Raw genomic sequence first — 23,360 nt, forward strand, 5'->3', positions numbered from 1 at the left:
CGAAAGCTTCAAATCTAGACGACCACACACACACACCCCCGTCTCTCCGCCGTATGCTCACTCGTACCAACAGCGCAACCACGTTCACGCCGGGGCACCCAACGTTGTCACAAAGGTCAGCTTAGTTAGACGAGAGTGCGATCTTGAAGGAGGCTGTTTGCATTCACGAATAATGAACGCCCACTGAGGAAGACTAATGTTTGCTTTGTGCGGCTCACGCGGGTACAATGCCAAATTGGACTCTGTTCCGTTCTGCTGAAATTGGTGGGGGGAGGCAGTGGCGCTGCAGTGGTTATCGCGGACTGCACTATGCAAATTCTTAGGTTTTTTCGGTAAAGTCACGTAGATAAAAAAATTAAAATTAATAAAAGTAAAATAATAATAAAATAAAAATCACGACGTTTCGGAGGCAACACAAGCTTCCGTCTTCAGGTGGAACCGTCACAGCACGATAGCTGTATCAAGTGAGAGAAGCTTCACATCTAGAATGCACTATGCAAGCTGCAACCTGAGTTTGATCATTATCAGCCACGGCTAACGTGGCTGATAATGATCGGTTCACATGGCGAGTGACATGTGAACCGGTCCTGGGTTTCCCCAACCCTCCCGCATCAATAGCTACCACTAACCAGTGAAACAGTCATAATCAACGTTCTTGGGTGTTAGATCGCGTTATTTATAAATGTGTCGTAACCCTCCACCACCGACACGGCCAATCAGTAAAAAAAGTGTCACGTTGACAAAAGACAAATTAGTTCACTGCTTTAGCCCACCGGTGTGTTGAAGCGCGAAACCACAACATTTACAATTTGAGTACGACGTTTCGCTGGTAATTGCATCCAGCATCATCGGGCAATTCGCCAGAATGGTGAGCCTCTGCTGTGTCTCCCGTTCTTATATAGAGCAGCAGCAGGGTGACGTCATCATAAACAGTGTGGTGAAGCACGGTCCAATAACCCCCCATGAAGGCATGGAGAGGCCTCCATGCAGCAGGAGCCTGACAGAGGGACGTGTTAATAAAATGCTGAAACAATGGGGCATCAGATTGAGTAACATTGCGATGCTGTGGTTGGTGTCATTTTAATTATGGTTAAGCAGATGCCATTATGTTAGCATTCGAGAGCTAAGTGACATAATCATTATCTCGCCAGGGAGACTTGGGGTACTTGTAAAGCAAGTAGAAAATAGTGGCAATGATGAATTGAGTAGTGGGTTCATACATGACAAATGACGTTAGTATACAATCGTAAGCACATTATTAAAATGTTCAATGAATTACCTTCACATGATAAATGCATTTAAACGTTGATCAAAAGAATGCAAAAATAATTACGTGGATGGTTTGCAGAATTAACTCACTGAAGAACAGCTGAATTGCAGGCGAATTTTCAAACCGTGCATGGTCAAATAATGTCTGGAGATATGACGCTTCACCAGCGAGAATGCAATGTGGACAAGAGCAATCACAGGATTACTGTCAGTGTGAAATGAATGCACACCCCCAAGTTCAGCATAATGACTCACGAACAAGACGCACGGCCTGGCCACTACAACTTCAAATCATCGCGACGGTATCACTCACGAAGCCCTGGTGCCAGCTCGGCAATCAGGAGTAACCAAGAGACAGGCTTGTGTTCGTTTGACACGTAGGCTTTTGTGACCAATATTATTCATAATAAACGGGTTTTTTTTGGGTAACATCACGTAAATATAAATGTGTCATTACCCCCCCTCCCACCACGGACACAGCCAATAAGTAAAATCGGGCGATTTTGCCAGAATTGTGAAGAGACCTACCTGTTTCCGGTCTTAAAATACTTCAGATCCAATCTTAATTACGGAGCTTTCGTGACTGCAGGAATTATTCTTTGGTTCTTTCGGTTAAGTCACGTAATTTCTATTATTTTAATTTATTATTTTATCTTTAGACGTGACTTAACCGAAAGAACCAAAGAATACGTCAGATCCAGCGTCATGGGGCAAAATCGCCCGATGGTGCTGGATGTAATTACCAGCGAAACGTCATTGCTCAAATTGTAAATGTTGTGGCTTTACTATCCAACACACCGGTGGGCTGACGGAGTAACTGATGGGCACGTTTTGTTCACGTGATGAACCTTACTAAATGGCTGTGTCGGATGCTGGTGGGTTAACGACACATTAATACAGTACTTGAGCAATCTAACACGCGCAAAAACCTTTGTGGTTCATGTTATCTTTCACAACGAAGGGGAAAGGGTAAAGATGCAGCCCTGAAATGTCTTTCTCACGCCTCTCGTGGCGGATGGGCCTCCGCTTTCGGAAAGCTCTACATTGCCCCCTGCGGAGGGTATTTGGCCTACTCATCCACACTTGTCTAGACGGTCTCGGAAAAGTGCCCACACTTTACCCCACCGTACGTGACCCGCGGTAAACCCATGAATATCGCCGCGTGGACAAATCAGGTGTTCAGAATTCTGCATCATTGTTACAACTGCTGCGCAGATTGATTGAATCTCCGACCTCTGGACTGCACGGTCAGCGTGATAATCGTCACGCCTCTGCACCGTCCCGCTTTAATGAAAGAAATCGCGTTAAATTCTTCCACCATTTCCTGCACACAGTTGTCGTACTAGCTACCCCATTAAGGTCACGTCCATCGTACTTAAATGTTACCCAGGCGACGGAGCTGTCTTGAGACAGACAGTCTGCGTTTGCTACAATGCCCCACAGCACTATGGTGCAGAAGCAGCAAATAAATAAAACATTAGTTGAAGTGGGCACGAAAGGGCACAAGAAGCTCCACGACTGAGAAGAGTACGTTGCTGAATAAGGTCCCAATACATGGAGCGAAACGTCAGACACCACGCTGAACGACATGCGGCAACGACTCGAAAACATACCGCAGAGCCATATAGCTCAACCGCAGCAACCTATGAGGCAGCAAAACGTCTGTTGGTGAGAAAAAACATGTATTGCTTGGCATTCAAATGTCAACATTCGAAGGAGCGCTGTGTTGCCTCGCCCTAATATTAAGCGCCTGCCAACACACGTTTTGACAAACCGCTATAGCACGTAACAGATAAGGCTGTCCCCTCACAAACCAGTGTGTTACATGTGGCGCTGCTTGTGCGTGGTGGTGGTGGTGATGGTGTGTGACGATTACCACGATCGCAGAAAGCGGACAAGTGTGCACAGCGACCAACAACCGCACGGAATTCTCTCCAGAGGTCTGTATCCTTTCTCCATTCTGCCGGCTTCACAGACAGAGACGGAGAGGAAGCCTGCCCGGGTGGTATCTTCTCCAAATTGTCATTCCATAACGATCTCGACGGGGCCGCAAAAATCACTCGGTCACTCAAGAGATTGTGGCGCTATAAAACTTCATTTCAAAACCCTCAGAGGTGCTGTAAAAATAAAAATAAAATCTCCCAACAGCCAGCGATGATCGAGCAAAATCGAGACACCTCGAGCCAAGACGCCTGTTTGCTGCCAGTTGCCAGCAAAGAAATGATCTCATCCGAGTGTGTGTGGGTGGTGTGTGGTGGTGGTGGTGTGTGTCCTATCAGCTGTGGGGAGCGGTAGTGTAGCGGTTAGCGCGCTGCGCTATGAACCTGGCGACCCAGGTTCGATTCCCGCTCACGGCCAACACCAGTGACGATTATCTGAACCGGTCCTGGGCCTCCCCTAGGTCGACTCAGCCTTAAATGAGTACCTGGTGCGGCGTGTTAACATCGCCACGGGGGAGACAAATGCGGTCGGGCGTGGTGCTGGTCACCCACCCTCTCGTGTGCCATGCCGGCCTTCATAGGTGCTCGCTAACAGCACTTGCCCCTACAGTCTGTTAAGGCTATACGGGGGATCTTTGGCAAGTCGAGGCAGCCTGGCTCAGTGCGAAGTCCCGGGGCACGTGCGCGTCACTCGCTCGCTCACTGCCTCGCGTCTTGCCGTGCGTCTTCAGTGGCCTGTGGAGTCGAGAGCGAGTTGGGTGCATTCCGCGGCGTGATTTTGCCCCCGATGAGCTCATGCGGTAAAAAGGTCTTTTTTTTGTTGTTTGTTTATTTTGTCTTGACTTAGCAGGTAGTAACTACGCGCGGGCATGTAAGGACACGGCTGCGTTGTTGTATTCATGGCACGCTCCACTGTCAACGCTTGCATTCCGCAACCGGCATTGCCAAGCGGTTCACTCTACAGTACTCCCCATACTCTTGCTGATAATTGTCATCGCTCTATAAATATTGTTTGGCAGCCCGTTATATTGGCGGGTTGAAGTGACACTCTCGTGACACTCGCCCAGACCTTTGTTAGACATACACCACTCATCTGGCAACTCATCAACTCACACGTCCCCTACCACTCCAAGGTTTTGTAGAATATTGTAACACTGCAGTGCCAAGCCCGATGAGATTCTACGGTTCTCCCCATATCAGCCCCCCGCATACACCACTCCCCAGCAGCACGGGTCAATTGTATGATTCTAGATTTGAAGCCTTCGTGACTGCAAGGATTCATACTCTTAGGTTTTATCGGTAACGTCACGTAAGGGAAAATAAATAAATAATAAAAAAGATAATGCGAATAATAGAAATAATAATAGAAATAAAATAATAATATAATAATATTTCTAGTAGTAGGTTTTTACCCTTTTAAACTGGTACAAAACTGACACCTTTATTAGGTTGTACCAGTTTAAAAGGGTAAAAACCTACTACTATATTTTGCCACTGGTAAAAGAGATCTCATAGAATATTTCTAGTATTATTTATATATGTTTTATTGTATGATTTTCAAATGGGGCTTGGGTCACACACATTGCTATTGGTAAATGCTAGAACAGATAGGTAGAAACCGATACCGATATAATCGAAACCAAAATGATGTTTTATTTTTATCAGAAGCGACCTGGCCACAAGTAATAGCCCAATGAAGTGGCTTATTGCGTGGAAATGTATCGCGTCCAAATACTCTAAACGATGATTCTAAATGTGGAGGGAAAACCCGGAGGATCTGTAGAAAAATCCACGCGGCTACGGGAAGAGAGACACCGCAAACCCCAAATATACAGCAGGCGTCAGGGACGGGATCGAACACGCGACCTCCTGTATACCAGGCGAGTTAGTTAACATCTCGCCACCGTGGCGCAAAATAAAATCGAAAAACGTTCCATATAGTAGCTTCAAGCTCATTCCCACAAACTACAAATCGCTAACTTTCAAATGATAGCACATAAAAATTGGTGGCGCGGCCTAGGAGTCTCATGAAATTAGAAATTTGTATAAACACCGAGAAGCCACTTACGTATCTGATGAAATATATGTTCCGGAGATCAGACATTCAGAAAGCGGTTACATGGCCCATTTGGCCCTAAAAATACAGCAGCGTTGCCTCTTCTTGCGCTTCTAGAGCAGTGTTCTTCACACATTTTCAGAGGGGGGCCCATTTCGCCGATAACACATCAGTGTGAGGACTGGCGCACATTTGAAACCATTGGGGTTGACAGCACGGTGATGATCATTGTCGGGGCCCGCACATCAGACATCGCAACAGCATTCACATGCTGTTACTTGTGACAAAGTCGCTTCTGAAAAATAACTAAATAGCTCAGTGGGTCTTAGGGGCCGTCCATAAATGCGTCACGCACCTGGGGGGGGGGGTCAGACATTTGTGACGATGTGTGACGATGGGGGGGGGGGGGGTGAGAAATGTGACGTCACATCAAAATGTGCAACTTTAAATAGATATAGACAACACGCTCTACTTAATTAAATAGACTTTTAAAAAATGTTTTCTCCTGCAACATTAAATACGCACTACAATGACAATAGTTGAAAGCGATTTGAAGCATGTTTTATCTTCTTTGGGGAGTGGAGGGGGGGGCAGAGCTTTGTGACGTTATATTTGAGGGGGGGGGGGTCTGACTTTTTGTGACGCCGTGTGTGACGACTGGGGGGGGGGGTGTCAAAAATTGTCCAAAATCGGGTGACGTCATTTTATGGACGGCCCCTTACCTGCTCAAATAATTAATAATAGCAACACAACAGCTCGAGCAGCTACGAGACAACGCCCCGGAAAACCACTAGAGGCCCGACTATTTGCCGCAATGGAGACCCTGAACCGCGATAATGTATCGGATCGCCTGCGTGATTAATCACTGCATCCCTCATGTACAAAGTACTGCCACCATCAATTGCACTAATCGTCGTCATCATTACACACAATACCATAATGGAGCAAGTGTGAGTTTATCTGTTAATCTGTCCGGATTTTTTTTTCTAAAGCCCATGTTTTTTAGCGCATTGACATTCAATTAAGTATTGATTTTATGCATTTTTAAATGTCAGTAAAAAAACATGTTGATTTATCGATTTTTGAAAACATGACATTCAGTTTAACAATGGAAGCCCCAAGGGCACCAAGCCTCCCCTCCGAAGTCGAGGGCCCAAAATCTTCCAATAGTACAAATTCTACGAGTATCGCCAGATGTCGCGAAAGCGTTTCACAAAGTGATATTAAATAATGGGCAACATCCGCTGGATATATGTGTCATTTTGAAACCATCAACTGTACAGGCGCATTATATAACACTACTAATAGGTAACACGCTTGACCGACTATAGGATTAACGTCGCACCGCATGGGAGTCAAAAAACCTGGTTCACTTCGTGATGGGACTTTAACTCATTTAGAACTTCATGCTGACTCTGTACCACGAGCGAAACTATAATCATCAACGTTCAGCCAAAGTTGTTGTTGGGAGAGCCACATCAAAATAGTTTGGTGGCTATTTTGAGAGGAACGGTGGCACTGGCGATTTGCGTAGAGCGCTGTGTTCCATTCCTGGCCACAGCGAACATCAGTGGCGAGTGATACTTGAACCGATCCTAGTCGTGCTCCCCCCCCCTCCCCTCTTCACCAACCAGCACTGAGCGGCATGGTGAAGTATGGTCAGACAACCCCCATTGGTGACATTCATCCAGCAGTGGATTTACAATGAGCCAGAAACTTTACTTTCAAACATTTTTTCGTAAGAAACGTCATCTTTGTAATTCTCTCGAGGGCATCTTTATGAACTACAACGCTCGATCATTCACAATGACGTGTTTTAAAGTTGGGTCGCGACCGCATAACAGAGCACGGAACAGCGTAAGACCGCTGATCTCAAAACGTTTCTATCGCCCTTCATGCTAACATAAATATTGCATTCCACATTTGAAACGCACCATGTAGTTATTGAAGAGTAACTAAAAGGCCACACTATACGTTTCTTTTGCGTATCTTAACACCCTGCTTGCCTGCTGCTTCAATTAAGGAGATGCCGATCTTCAAAGGACGTTATCTGGAGCCTGTGGAGTGGTTTTCTACAAATCAAACATGATGTGCGCAACACCTCATTAAAGCAACCATTTTTTGGGGTTTTTGATTCCCTTTGAGGTCTAGAACGTAGCCACAGCGAGGCCACCTCAAATTGCTCTCCACAAATTACCAATTTGAAAAAAGGCGAAAATTGACGCGGCACAGAAAATGTACTTGATCAATCTAGCGGCGTTTCGCATCAACAGATTAATGACATCGACATCATCACCACCACCACCACCAGCAAGCATTATCAAGCAGTGGACATTAACACAGGAGCAGCAAGCAGCTAAAATGAGCGGACAAAGATACAGACGCCCAGCAATGCACGGTGACTCAAACGCGCTCAGGTTCTCTAAAAATATTGCCAAGCGACCACTGTGCCCCCCTCTCGCCACCCCCCCCCCAAAAAAAAAGACCGTGCCACCCTGCAGAGCGACAAGAAGAGCGACCACGCGCACGCGTTACACACCCGGGGAACGCTGCTTCCATGCACCCGGCGCTGGGCAGGGCGTCGAGGTGACCTGCACAACAGCAATTGGCAGGTGTCGGATCAACACTCGTCAAGCCTCGCTCGGTCCGCCCTTGACGGGGAAACGAGCACATCCGGGGGGGAGGGCGAGGGAGGAAACAGTGGTTCCTTAGATATTTCCGATCCCAGAATATAGGGTTGACGCCGTTTCCTGCACTCTGACGCCCGACTCCTGCCTATTAATAACCCCAGCCGTGCGGGTATTTGCGCAATCCGTTCACGAACAAAGGCACCTTAACACAAAATAATCCGCCCCCCCCCCTCTCCTCCTCCTCCTCCTCCCCCCCACGAGGTTCCTTCCCTCCCATCATCTTATTCTGGTCAGGCACTCCGCGCGGAGTTGTGAAGCCGAGCGCGTCCCGGTGGTCGAGGCGAGGAACGTTCGAGACGCCAGGTGGCAGTAACGCCACTCACAAACAGGCTCGTTCACATTCGCACGTGGGCGCGAGCTCAACGCGGCTCCGTGGGCTCGGGCGGTGAGTTGGCGAGTTGTTCTTCAACAAATGTCCAGAGTGGGGGGGGGGGCACGTTCAGGGCCGACACACATTTGAAGCCATCGTTGGGGTTTGACAGCACGACGACGATGATGATGATGATGTTTTCACTCTTTGTGTATTCATACTCTTTGGTTCTTTCGGTTGCGCCATTTCGCGCTTTGCTGTGTTTCCGGGTCGTGCCGTGCATTGTCCGGCACGATGTCCGACGTTCTGCTCCACGTGCTGTGAGCTTCTTCCGAAGAGCGTCTTCTGGGCACCGTGCCGAACAACACACGGCACAACCCAGAAACGTGTGGAGAGCCATTGCTTTCTCTTCCTTCATGCTTCACGTATTTCAAGCGCAGAGATGCATGCGCATTCATATCTACACGGAAACCGTATGTAGTGAAAGTGAATTTTGGAACATCATGACAATGAGAAAAACTACTTAACCGGAAAGTGAAAATGACACAATTTCTCTCTCGTTGGCTGGAGTGACCAATCATCTATACATATAACATCGATTTCGCCTCTTGATTTCATTGCTACCGACAAAGCATCACTGTTAAAACCGTTCCAAAAATTGCTTTAAAAAAAAAAATGAACGACAACCTTGGCCCCGGTTATAAATAACAGAAATTGTTAGCCGTCCATTTTTAACTGCGCGTCGGAGCGCGCGAGCACAAAACACCGCGAGAAATGCAATTCCAGAGAGGCGCGCTTCTACATCTGTCGGCGCAAACATTCCCGGAGGAATCGAGTTGCGTACGCGGCCCCTTTCAGCGACTGCGGCTGCTGGAAAGAAAAAAAAAAGAAAGTCTGGAGTTATTTGGGTGGTCGACAGGGGAAAGAGGGCTTAAGAGTGTCTCCAGCTGAACCGACTGAGGAATCCGTTTGAAATCGGGAGGAAGAGCCCCGGTTCGAAATACCCGTCGGGATACGTTGGCGCACTGGGAGGCAGCTGGCGAAAAACTTCTCTCCACGCGATCGACGTTTGATCTCAACGTTCCGCCAGAGCGCGAACCAAACGGCTCGCCGCACGTGAGAACTGGACCCGCGTTGTGTGCGCGTGGATTGCTTTCTTGGGAAGGGTGAGGCTTGCTCATTGATCGATTTAAGGAGGAAAAAAATCACGCATACGAATGGGACAGTGTGTTGCTTCCCAACATGATTTTGTCTTAGGAAGAAAAATGCAGAGCACAACGCATTGCTCTTGTTTTGTGTATATACAAGTTTTTTTGCAACTCTTTGATCAATATAACCAGTTTTCAATAGTCCCGAATAACAACGCAAAACTTTATACGAAAGCTTCTTTATGTTAAATCGTATTTACAAAAGTTAGTGTGACCCGATTTACAAACAGAACAGGCTGATGGAGAATCACATCGAGAGCATTAACACCGTCAACTTTATCTGGAAAGTATTAAAAATAAATGCTCCACTAGTATCAATTTATTTTTGCGCCAGACCAAAACTGACCTGAATTTCGCGTCCTTCATTCACCCAGGGACGTTTCACTTAGTCTTAAGACGCACTTTAAAGGAGGATTATGCTACTTTTGGACAATTGCACAACATAAAATCCACGATGACCGTTTAACCCTCAATTTAATTTGCTCTTGCAGATTCGCTCACTGCAGGTAGATCCAACGATAATTATCGGTGTTGTGGAGTCACGCGGTTTTAAATGACTAACCTGCCAGTCAAAGTCACATGGATCCCTTGCCACTTTGTGGATTTCCCCCATAGATCGATTAGCCTTTGGCAGGTGCCCCTTAATAATGACTGCGGCCACCTAGGGATATCTACGCTCCTGGTTGCAAAAACCTTGAGCGAATGGACCACAGCCGGGCAGCGTAGGGTAATTCACAGCCACAGCCTTGGAGTTGCTTTCCACGCCAGTGTTACGCCTTGCGGCATAGAAGCGGCACCATCGCCCCCTATTAATATTCTACGTGCAGCTTCTGCAGTGCAGAACGTAATATCACACAACACGCGGCCTTTGGGATGTGAATGACACAAGTCGTAACAAAAAAATGTTTGTATGCTGTCCAAAATTATGGGAGCACTGCACTTGCTCCTCAATACACTTTACGTCAAAATATTTCAAACACATTCCTCCTGCGGAGGGAGCTGGTAGGAACGTTGGGTTGCTCGGTCAATGGCCAGGGTCAACGGCGGCGTGGTGTATTCCGCAAATATGCCTGACTGTGAGGGCGGGCACAAGCCGGCGAGAGTAGGTTAAACGTTGAGTTTTATAAGGGCACCACGGGGTGAGCAGCCCCTCCCCACCCAGCCCCACCCAGCCCCACCCCTCCCACCCAGCCCCTCCCCACCCTCGCCACCCAGCCCTTCCCCACCCTGTCCCTCCCCACCCAGCCCCTCCCCACCCTCCCCTCCCCACCCAGCCCCTCCCTCCCCACCCAGCCCCTCCCTGCACGACGGACGGACACAATAATCCCCTGTGGGCTGGTGGAACCAGTGGGTTCCTACCAGTATAAAGGGATTGGTAAGCTCGTCGGGTAGCTCCTCAGGATGAATGCACACGTACGATGTTACATAATTGAATGTGTATGCATTATTATTGACTAACGTAATTACGGTGCTTGGGAGACATTCCACTTAATGCAACGGAAATCAAAGCGGCGCTTCCATGTTTAAAATTGCAGCTTGCGCAAATGCGTTGACGCTGTTTGTAATCAACGAGCCCGTTGATTAAAAACGCGTGAATGCATAGAACGAACTGCATGCACACGATATCAAATCAGTCTGTAATGGACACGCTCCCCTGTGGTGGGAATTTCCACATGTCCATGGCGGGGCAAGTTAACCCACAGGACAGAGTGCTGTCATTTTTATCGACCCTGGAGGGATGATGGGCTAAGTAAATATTTCAAAAAGGATTTGAACTCGCAACCTTCCTGACTGAGAGATGCTCGTTCTGAGACACCTGGCTTGCATATCGTATAGGCAGCTGGGGGTTAAGCAATCCCTTCGCTATACCACAACAAAAACATCGTGATGCACAAATAAGGATAAGAAACTGAAACGTTTTAGCCATACACTCCTGGTTCAGGCTGTCAACAATTTCCACAAATCGGCAGCGAAAACGTCCCTAGGCACGTAGGCACGCACGCGTTTCGCTTGGTGACCGCGTTTCACGAAACGATCCCGGCTCAACTCTGCCTGCAGGGACAAAAGCGTCAGGACAACGGAGTCAGCTTTCGGAGCGTGCTCGTGAATAATGCACCGCGTGTGCTCCTGGGAGAACCCTGAGCCCAAGGGACCCGCACACTACTGTGCCAAGAACGGACTGCAGAAGGACGGACTCGTTTATAACAAATATCTATTGATTACGCTTCACCCTCCTGGCTCCATGGCGATGTGTGCAGTCTGACTCAACCGGGAAATTTAGTAAAGCAGGTGCAAATTAATATTCGTTCCACCAAATATTGTTATATTTGTTTTCTCCCCCCAGGCAACACGTTTACACGTCCGGCGCTTTGCTATAATCGGTGCTTAATTTCAGCCAGAACGCCGCTTCTGGGGAAAATTGAGCACGCTAGCATCCGACTCTCCTTCGGGTTGTCCTATGCTGTCCTCGGGACTCTAGAGTACAACACATATATGATTCATCTTCTTGGTTCTTTCGGTAAAGTCACGTAGAAGGGAAATAATAAAATAATACAAATAAAACATAATAAAATAATTCTCACGACGTTTCGGTCACAACGCAAGCAGCCGTCCTCACGTGAAGAACAGGTCTGTCGGAAAGACAGCGTCATTCATTTTATTATTTCCCTTCTACGTGACTTTACCGAAAGAACCAAGAAGATGAATCCCTGCAGTCACGAAAGCTTTAAATCGAAACATATATGATTATTGTGGATAACAAAATCTGGTTCTTTTATGCCAATAATCTTTAACGCTCCATGCCCAGCCAAACAGTGTGCACAACAACATTGAATGAGAAATGAAGCCCTGGTTATGAAGGTTATTTATTCAAAATTCACCACGCTGGCCGGCGCGGGCGGGTTGGTGAGGGCGGGGAACGTAGACGCGGGAGCATATGCATACAGTACAACTATACAATTTTCTTCATTGTCCCGTGCTTCCACGACGTAGCACGACAGATATTTGGCAAACATTTGTACCCCTTCGCTCTTAGTGAAAATTACTCTTTGTTCCCACAAGGGAACATTTGTTTCCCCATAATTATGTTGTGTGGACCTACAGGGGACTGTCCAGGAAACGTAAAAAAAGCCACATCAGTTCCAACAAAGTTAGGGCCAGATGCTTCGCAAACGTTTAATTATAACGAAAAGCAAAATGAGCAGCTGTTTCATAAATACGTTTGGAGCGTGGTCTTAAAATGCACGTTTTTGGTGACAAAATTATTACTGAATAAAGTAGGAGGGCACACATATTTGGAAGGAGGGCCGATATTGCCGAATATATGTTCCGAGGGGAATCATTTTCATTGGGGAACAAATTTACTGTGGCAGTGGGAGGGGGAGCGGGGGATCATATCGTCTCTGGTGCCGTAAGACATGTTGTTGTTGTCTTCTTGTTGACAAAGCTTTGCTGTGTGACTGGGTGAGATGAGTCAGCTGGAAATTGGGCGTATGACCAGTTGGCTGCTGCCAAATATCGCGGTGAGTCAATATCCTGATTGGACTCTGTTCCTTTGGCCACGACACCAGAGTGCGGTGTTCCGTGCAGTGTTTTATTTACACTTGCCTTTTGCACAATTCTATTCCGACTGTGTCGATCGGCATAATTTCATTGGACAAAAAACCCTTTCAGAATTCTCGGCAAGGCAGCGTATCACCCCGTCTGCTACAGAACAGGTCGTGGATGTTTAAGCTTTGAGAGACACACCATGTTCTGCTGCAAATAAATGTTCACATTTTGTTATTGTCCGAGCTGAAATTTAACCAAATTAAGTAACAGAGGTGAGACACTTTTTTTCGCAACTGTTTTCGCATTATCCGATCAATTGAGCGATCGAACCGATCATCAGGAGAGTAATCGGCGACTTAAATAATCGAAGAGTCCAACTGTAGATGGCCGTGTGTGTGAGCCCAATCTGAGGCAAAAATAAATCGGTAGGTAAAAAAACCCGCTTTTTTTGCATAATTTCCCCTCCACATTAAAAAGAGTTCTCTTCGCTCACTAGTTTCTGCCCCTCACTCAAAACTCATCGATTTTCCCGAGCTCACCTCACGACCCCCTTAATCTCCCCCTGTAAGCCACCGCCGTTACTTTTCCCTCTTAATATTCTCATTTCGTGGCTAGCACTCCTTGCCCAATCGTTCAATCCGATCATCATTATTCACCATCATCAATTTCGCTTTCGCCGATTTCACGCGTCGCAGATTCTCCCCCATTGCTTCCTCTCATCTACTTCATTCACCTAATCTCCACCATTACATTCGTATGCGCCGTTGTTAATTCTTTGCAAAGCGCCTTCGTTAAGGCGCCATTGCCATTTCTTTTGAGATGAGATCAAATAAACGGCACGTCCGCCACGAGTCGAGAAGCCACGAGTCCAATCGCGGCGACAATCTGGCGGCTCGCTCGTCCGAAGTCGCACACATTCATCAATCTCTTGCCTCCCCGCTACTTTGACGTTCCGTATAATTCAGCACGCTTGCCGACACGACCGTTCCCTGAATAAAATCGCACAAACAACCGCATCATCATCCCCCCACCACCTCCTCCCCGCACCGCACCACCCAACACTGGAATAGATAAAGGAGCAGACCCTGCAGTTGATCGGTCACGTCCCACTGCTGGTGGAAGGGCTTCCGCTGCAGGGACCTCTAGAGAGCCCCTCTTGGAAGGTGCTTTGGCCTTCTCTTCCACGCTGGTGGGAGCACCCACGCTTTACCCCACATTGATCGACTTAACTGTTTACTAGAAGCATCGATATTTGCATTCTATCCGGTATCCGTGTAGCGTGAGTACCTTGCCATTTCTTACAAGATCTTTCCATGATCATCGTAATAGCATTTTACAGACCTTTGATAATAATCCACTCCAGGATGGAGGCCTCGCCATACGCTGTGTTGGCCGTGGGGCGGGTTTATTTCACTTCACCATGATGAGCTGTGCTGGCGTCGCGACAACGTCGTACAAAGAACGCAACTCACAGAAGTCTCCACTGCTTCTTGTCGGTGAAACAGCTCGCCGCGGGCACGTGTCCAGGTTTCAATTAAGGTCTCACTCGAGGTGCGAGAGAGCCCGGCAGGGCGCCGCGGAGCAAGGCTGACAAAAGAGGTCCTTCACGCGCCCAGGGAGCAAACTCGCAACGCTCCAAATAAGCCGTGCGGCTTATTATCCTCGTGGCACAAGTAGCCGCACGTGCGGTAGCCGCACGTGCGGTAGCCGCACGTGGGGTAGCCGCACGTGCGGTAGCGCACGTGGGGTAGCCGCACGTGGGGTAGCCGCACGTGCGGTAGCGCACGTGCGGTAGCGCACGTGGGGTAGCGCACGTGGGGTAGCCGCACGTGGGGTAGCCGCACGTGCGGTAGCCGCACGTGGGGTAGCCGCACGTGGGGTAGCCGCACGTGCGGTAGCTACGGGCCCCGCACTTTCAAGGGCCCCGCGCTAAATGCTTTCAAGCTATCAATTCCGGTTCAGTTATTCTGCACTTGCTCTATTACTATAGTACGACTTTTATGAACGACTGGGTGTTTAAGGGTAGCGATTTGCCGTATTATCTGGCTGGATAGAAATTAAAAAATACAATTACTTTACTATGCAAGTGAAACATTTATGTGTTTTAATATTTACGTGTTTTTGTTTTATTTAAGGCCCCTTTATAACATCACATGCCCAGCACCAGCTTCACCCGGCACTGCTCAAGAACACTCGTGGCACAAATGCACGCCCTCTCCAGGGGTGGTGGTTATCGAGCGCGCAGGCGGTGCAACTGCACCGGGGCTCCCTGGGGGGGGGGGCACAGGGGCCCAGGCTCCCGGCCTATGAAGAGGAGGGCGGAAATTGAACGGGGGGGGGGGGGGGGTTGGTGGGGGGTTGGTGGGGGGGGGGCCGTTTCATTCATTGGCCCACGCCGAGCACTGACGCTCGCACACGCAGATGGCACAAAAGTGGTCACAGAGGGCCAAAGCGAGACGAGGCCGTGATAATTGTTTGAATTGCTTTCAACTGCCCGTGCGCATAAAGGTTAAGTGGAAGTTACACAAACATGCAATGTAAAGTCTTTGTTTTGTACAACAAAACGTACGACGGTTTCCCCACTCGACTGAACGCTACATGGCACCCACCGCCTGTTCAAAGCTAATTCCACATTTCCATGGCGGGAGTGAGTCTATGCTTAGAACAGGCTCTGCACCCTTCCAAACAAAAACGCAGGGCTCATTTCGTGCAACGCGGAGGGGTCACGAGTTGAGCCGACCTTCAATCGGGACTCGAACTTAGATCCTTTTATTCTTAGGTTTTTTTCGGTAAAGTCACGTAGGTAAAAAATAAAAATGTATAAAAGTAAAATAAAAATAAAATAGTATATATACAAGGACTGTTTTCTTGGAATTTCTCTCACTTGATACATCTATTGTGCTGTGACGGTTCCACCTGAAGACGGAAGCTTGTGTTGCCTCCGAAACGTCGTGATTTTTATTTTATTTTTATTTTACTTTTATTAATTTAAATTTTTTATCTACGTGACTTTACCGAAAAAACCTAAGAATATGAATCCTTGCAGTCACGAAAGCTTCAAATCTAGAATTAGATAATTCTGCTTGCAAGCGTTACGCTTTGACTGCTGCACATCTCTGCCAGAACTTTGTTTTCGCACAAACGAGTTAGAATGTAACAACAAGTCTGAATTTCTGGCCAGGCTGCGTGTTGAGTATTTCCTCTCTCAATATTTCGCCACGCACCACTGCGGGCATGTTCAGGCATTGAATTGGAAGATTGGCCACACGAGGAAGTTTGAGAAAATGCTCAACATGGTAAACCAAGCTTTAACCACAAGCGGCTGGGGAAACTTCTGTTTCAAATTGCATGATATAAATTACCAAGAAGCTACTGAATGTTTCTTGGAGAACGGTGAGTCTGGAATACGAGGATGTCTTCAGTTACCACAAGGCTGCCCCATCTGTTGCCTTTTTGGCTACTCCTAAATTTGGCAGAACAGGTCACTTTCACTTCTCAGAAGATTAAGTCAGTAGTAGTAGGTTTTTACCCTTTACACTGGAACAAAACTGACACCTTTATACAAGGCATCATGTTTGCAATAACCGCAACACAAGCAGTCAAAATGCAAACAAAAAGAAACAACTTTGATGATGGTAATGATATGCACTGTCCTTGAAGTTGATTGGTCCACACCCGAGACAGCTTTCCTTAGAGCCTAGTCTCCATTGGTGTTGGACCAGATGACGCCAAAAGGCGTACAACTCAAAGACAGCGCACTATCAGAGTATTGAGAGCTCGGGGTAAGCATTTACACTGAGACCTCCTTTACCAGTGGCAAAACTGGCAAAGGAGGTCTCATAGTGTAAAAGATTAAGTCAGTCCCGTTACATGCAGCAGTTGAAGCTTACAGTTGAAGCTTACAGCGAACAAGTGATAACAATTATAGTTTCTGCCATATTCAACAAATAAACACAGCGACTTCAGCTACCTTTAATACATTGGAATGATGCCTCTTAAGCACAGCCACATTTCTGGGGCATGACTTGTGTAATATTGCTGGAAAGATGAATTGGCATACTCAAGCTGGTTTAAAAAAACGATGCAAAGGTCACACGTGATGAACATACATGTGTTAATATTTAGCAAGGCTGGAAGCCCCAATTGTAAAACCCTATGGAAGACTGTGTGCTGAAATAAATTTCCCACACATTTAAATAATATACAAGACTCTTATTTTTCCAAATAATATGGGGAATAGGGGGATGCAGCTGTGGCCCAGTGGGAAGTGCACTGCGCGACCTGAGTTCGATTCCCGGCCACGACTAATGTCAGTGGCAAGTGATATTTGAACCGGTCGCGTGACTCTCTTTTGCAAGCCACACAATGGTCAGGGTGGTGAGGTATGGTCAAAACGATCTCCCTGAGTGACAACAGAAGCCTTAATCCAGTTGTGGATTAACAAAGGGGTACAATTATTTATTTTGTAATTTTGCATTCGTGGCAAGATCGTACTTGTTTAGTAAATATAAACATTCGCGTATTACATTGAACCAATTTATGCTGGGGAAAAACTTTTGAGACCATACAACTGTGACATATTCTTGGTTCTTTCGGTAAAGAACCAAGAATATGAATCCCTGCAGTCATGAAAGCTTTAAATCAAAATTTAACTGTGACATAGATTTGCTTATCACATGACCAATAATTTAGTAATCAGTGATCACTGTTAAGTTATTATTATTGACAAATTACCGAGTTGGCTTAATCAGAAGCTGGCCTTTTTACAGAAGCGTGGACAAACACAGACACACAAAGACGACACAAAGAAGACACAACGCCTGCCGATCTGTCTTGCGAGTGCGGCGATTTGAACAGCTCACAGGGGGCGTCTGAGCATCAGCAGCTGCACGGGGGGTGGTGGAGGGCCTGGGTCACGAGGACACACACGTGCACACATCCCCTCCTGCTGAGTGTGAGCTCAACTCCCAATTGCCAGTGCTGGGGTGAAAAAAAAACCCCCAAACGACTGTTTTTCAAGAATGGCATTCCATACTCTTTAAACGATGGCTTTTAGTTTACGCAGCATGTGCATGTTGCTGGTGTGGATGTCTGTCGCGGTGGTGGAGTGGCGAGCACGCGCGGACGCGGCTTGCAATCCACAGGTCGCCGGCTTCGACTCGCATCTCCCGGTGCGGCAGGTGAAACGATGGTGCAAGATTCTTTAATCTCATCCCCCCTCCGCCTCCGAACGCCCATCGACTGTGTGAACCGCTTGGTGAAGAGGTTCGCGGTTTAAATCCAACGGTCGCCCTGGTTAATACTGGAACAACCGCAACAATAATGGACATTCCATCTGGTTCACAGCGGAGCGTTAGAAGATCACCTGACGTCACCGCGATAGCAAGACCACCGCTGTGCCGGCGTCAGGATCCAAAGTTGCCAAATTCGCTCATTTCTCCGCAAATTACTCAATTGTGATTCTGCATGGCAGCAGCAATCATCACCCTCTTTAAGCAGACTTTGTAAGAGTGCCCCAGGTCACTCTTACAAAGTGCGACTCATGCTGGTCTCCTGAGTTCTCACCTCGTGAAACAATATAGACTTCAAACACTAACGCACACACACATGCACATACCGTACAGATAATGCTGCATGCATTTCACCGTCATTGACCGTGAAAGCACAGAAGCCCTTTAATGTCCTTCTAAGTTTGGTGCGGATTTAAGACGGCTGTAATTCTCTGGCTTTTCAGCTCCAAAGAGTGCCTCTGGCTCGTGATGAATGCCTTCCTCCGACTCGCAGATTCATACCAAACACGTGCCCAACATAAGCGATGATGAGAGCTGTGAATCAAAGCGGTGCGATTTAAGACGCTGGAACATGTCAGGGTAGAGGTTTACACAATGCATCAAAATGTTTTCACCACCGAGTACAACTCATGCCCGTCGGACAAGACAGGAACAACTGTCAATTCTTCTTCACCGAAAGTCAAATTATTATTCATGAATGGGGCTGGATGCTCCGATTCCTTTCTATTCGGCACCTCATCTCGAGGCACCCCCCTCACTCTCCTCATTACATCATCCAATCTCACTCCTTGTGCTCTGCCCCAGTGGCATCTTCACAGCCTTTCTGATTGCATCTTGTCTCTTCTCAACAGGAGCCCAAACCCCATCTAAGTCTAGCCTCTCTGACCTTAAATGTTAACCCTACGTTGCATTCATCAAAAGTAGACATAACAGTCTAATGATACCATTCAATGGTGTAAATGCTTACCCCGAGCTCTCATACTCTCATGGTGCATTGTCTTTGAGTTGTGCGCCTTTTGGCGTCATCTGGTCCAACCCATGTGAGACTAGGCTCTAAGGAAAGCTGTCTCGGGTGTGGACCAATCAACTTCAAGGACAATGCACATGATCAGAGTTATGTTTTGGTTTGCATTATGACTGCAGGTATTGTGGTCTATGCAAACATGACTCCTTGTAAAAAAAGGTGTCAGTTTTGTTGCCAGATAGAAGGGTAAAAAACCAATGATCAGTCTAATGATATTTAAGTATCTGCCCATATGAGGCGTCTATGACAAAATCGTCCTACATTACCCACTAATCTAATTGGATCTCAGAAGCTAAGCAAGTTTGAGCCCAGTTGGTGCTTGGATAGGTGGCCACCAAAGCTTGCCAGGTTTGTTCAGGTGAGGGGCTGCGAGATGGTCAGGTGATGGTAGTGCTGCATGTCATCTGGTATGCACGGTGGAAATTATCTGGGTACTTTGATTTCCTCCCACACGAAGCCAAACAACTCACGAATGGAATTGGCCAAACATCCTAATGTAGCAGGACCTTCCAGAAAAATAAGGCGTCTTAAGACTCAATGAGGATTTTCCTGGGTACATTTTTATTTATTTTTCCACTTGTTGTTGTTGTATTTCTTTCTCAGCTGTTCACATCGCCACTGCTGGGCAACGGCCTGCCCCGATGTCTGCCCTTCTTTACTGTCCAGTATCGCACAGCCATGTCAGTTTCTGTCCACCGCTCCCTCTCTATCTTTCTCCTTCCCTCCATCCGCCTCCGTTTCTTTTGTTCGTCACTCTCATCTACACCATCTTAGCTAAGGTACCCTGCTCAACTTGAACTGCAGTTTTATTCAACAATATCCGCGGTGCGCATCTTAACTTAAAATCGTTGTTGTTTTGTCGCTCCTTGTTACGGTAACAAACAAACAAAACGTATTTCCATTGACCCTTGGCAGCTACTCGTAACTATCTCACTTGTTCTACTTTAGTTGGGGGGACCACGTTGGTGCCCCGTATGTCACTGCTGGCAAAATTCAAGAATCCGGCTTCCTTTTCAGACACATCGGTAAATCGTCCCTTCTTGAAACTTCTCAATGACCAAGCAAAAACAATTCTGCCAGCTCCAGCGGTTCTCGTTTGCGTCTCTTTGTCCTGCCTATCATTCATCCTGCCTATCATTCAACTGAACTACGTGTTAAACTGAACTATTTGTCCTAAATAATTATGTCAATGCACAATTTAAATATGTTTACCACCGACTCTTAATATTGTCCCCGAACGATTTTATTTAACGATATGGGACAGGCACAGAATTTTCAACAATTCTACCAAGGTTCTTACATCGCGCGTCATTTATACGTGTTTAAGCATTTAATTATTGACCAACTGCTTAAATGTACGGGGCTGTTCTTGAGGCTTGAGGCATACCCATACGGCACATTTTCACCACATGGTTCGAGTTAAAGATAAAGCGAGCGATATAGAGTGTTTATTAAGCACATGTGGTTTTTTTTCTGCCCCCCCCCCCAACTAATTTATTTTGACAGCAAAAACAAAAATTGCAACGCAACAGCCGTTTCTTCAAAGTGCTGCCGAACGAACGCGAGCATTGATTCATTGGCCACTCTTGCGTCTGCACATATTTCCCAGAACTAACACGAGCCTTCGAAATCAAAAACGTACCCTCAAAAACCCCACCGTAAGCGATCGCTCTTACCTCTCTGAATTTCCCCGCTTTGTATCTTCCCTGATTCGCCCGCTGAGTCGTCACAACGCGGCTTGGCGGTGTTTACCGGCAGCCAGGGGCAGCCAAAGCAGCCAGGGCCGGTGAGTGACCAATCGAGTTGCTGCTGCACGGTGGCCTCAAAGTGTGCGGGCAGACAAGCCTCCAACCCAGACCTAAATAGCAACTCCATCCACGTGATGTGGGCGTTTGTACGCGGGGCAAGTCGTAAAACCAAGTGCACGATGGTTATTTATTTATTATTATTATTATTCCCCCCCCACCCCCACTTCGGAAAATATGTCAAAGCTCAGACGACACCACAGCCAGCTAGTACAACTCTTCACCGCCCCCCGATCCCCCGCCACTTACTCCGATACCCCCCAAAACCTCACCCTGAAAACGCCACCACCGCCGTGGCGTGCTCCGGACGTGTGTCAAGATTTGCTATCCCTGGGCGATTCGCGAGTCACCGCCTGCCCGACACCACGAAGCGTTCGCGTGCGCACACCCAATCATGAAAACGCACGCTCAGATGCGATAAATTATCACCCCCCCATCATTGCCCCCCCCTCCCCCCCCCTGTATGGCCCAGGTCGACCGTTCGGGGTCAAGCGATGTTAGTGTGTGTCCCCTCTTCAGGCCAGAACGGTGCACGAGCGAGGTGGTGTGGCCGGAACCACGTCTCGCCACTGTGTGCACACGCATCACCAGGCTGGATTTCGCCGTGCGAGGCACAGGGGACCTGTTCTGATATCGCTCGCCGCTGATGTTAGCCGCGGCCGGGAAATTGCACTCAGATTTCCAGGTTTATTGACAAAACCACAATCGCACACGCGGTTTCCAATCGGGCAGAAGTTAAAGCCCCATGTCAACCTTGGCTCAGTGGGCGGACAAACCTTTCTCCGCTGTCCCAGATATGTGGATTGTCTGGAACCCCATCGACTTGTCCAGCCTGGCTGTCGACTCCCCTGTCCTCATTTTAAGCCCAAGCTTAAGAGCTTTCTCGTCTCCTCTGCCTATGACTATATCTCTTCTGAAATATATATATATGTGGTAGTACAGTATATACTCCATCTTTTCACGATGTGCATTCCAAATATTTTGTTTTCAGATGCGGTTGCTATTCGACGCTCTGTAAAAACAACAACAACAAAATCCGAATTTTATTGTATTATTCATAGCATTCTACTGCTTGGGCAAGCTTTGGTAAATAGCACCGTGATTGTGATGGACACATGACGGATTAGTGGGCCTAGGGTGACAGGCGGTTGCTTTCGCCCGACCGGTATTCACGATGGCACGCCACCGCCAGCACCGCCACAAAATCGACACAAATTTTCGGGCCAAGTCGAACGTGCAGAGGGATTCCCGTTTTAAATTTGCCCGTGGCCGCCACGCACGGCTGACGGATTATTCCGTCTCGCCGTTAATACGGCGCGGAGGATCGATCCGTCGGACGACAACAGCCACGGCGCAGAGAAACACTTTGCACACAAGCCGGAGAGCGCGACACCCTTGATGAGCGAGACCCAGGGTGGTCCCTGTAAACACACGCACGCGCAGATGTTAACTCTTGCTCACGAAAAAAAAATCGCATTTTTTGTGGTGTTGGGAGGGAGCTTCGCACGCGTTCTTATTGCCCCTTTGCCGTGGGGCCGGCGCTGCTCGGATGCCACGAGCGGCCGCAGGAGGCGGGCCACACGAGCGCGTCTGTGGTTTTGAGCCAACTCCACCACCAACCACTACCACCACCACGAGACCAACTCTACCACCACCACGAGACCAACTCTACCACCACCACGAGACCAACTCCACCACCACCACCAACCACCACCACGAGACCAACTCCACCACCACCAACCACCACCACCAGACCATGTCGACGCGATCGACCCGTGGGCTCTGGAATGCAGCCCCCCCCCTCACTGCTCCCACGCTTTACTCAACCTGGCTGGCCATTGACAACCAGTGGCAAGTGCCTGGAGATTAAACGGTAGTAAATTACGTTCGCAAGGTATCCCATCATCCCCCCCTCCCTCCAGTTCCCCCTCCCCTCTCCCGACATGAGCTCCCCCTGCTCAGACATGACAATGATGACAAAGAACCCCCGTGTAGCCTTAACAGACTCTTGGGGCAAGTGCTGCTAGCGAGTAGCAGCACCTATGAAGACCGCCATCGGAACACGAGGGTGGTGGTGGTGGGTGGGCAGCAACAACGCCGGGCCGCCTTTGTCTCCCCAGTGCTGATGCTGTTTGCTCACCGCACCCAGGTACTCACTTGAGGCTGAATCGACCTAGGGGGGAGGCCCAGGACCGGTTCAGATAATCCTCACTGGTGT

General features: G+C 47.9%; 1 protein-coding gene across 2 annotated transcripts in view; it reads right to left on the reverse strand.

The window, feature by feature from the left end:
* LOC144943723 (IQ motif and SEC7 domain-containing protein 1-like) overlaps positions 1-23,360 on the reverse strand; it is a 215,460-nt gene that overhangs the window by 49,883 nt on the left and 142,217 nt on the right. Inside the window, exon 1 of one of the 2 annotated variants that reach the window (XM_078871502.1) lies at positions 7,805-7,841. The exons of the other annotated variant lie outside the window; for it this stretch is intronic. The gene's annotated coding sequence lies outside the window, so the exon portion shown is untranslated. Of the gene's footprint in view, positions 1-7,804; positions 7,842-23,360 lie in introns of those variants that run through there. 2 annotated transcript variants of the gene reach the window in all.

This window comes from Lampetra fluviatilis, chromosome 32 (genome assembly GCF_964198595.1).
Source record: "Lampetra fluviatilis chromosome 32, kcLamFluv1.1, whole genome shotgun sequence".
Lineage (NCBI taxonomy): Eukaryota > Metazoa > Chordata > Hyperoartia > Petromyzontiformes > Petromyzontidae > Lampetra > Lampetra fluviatilis.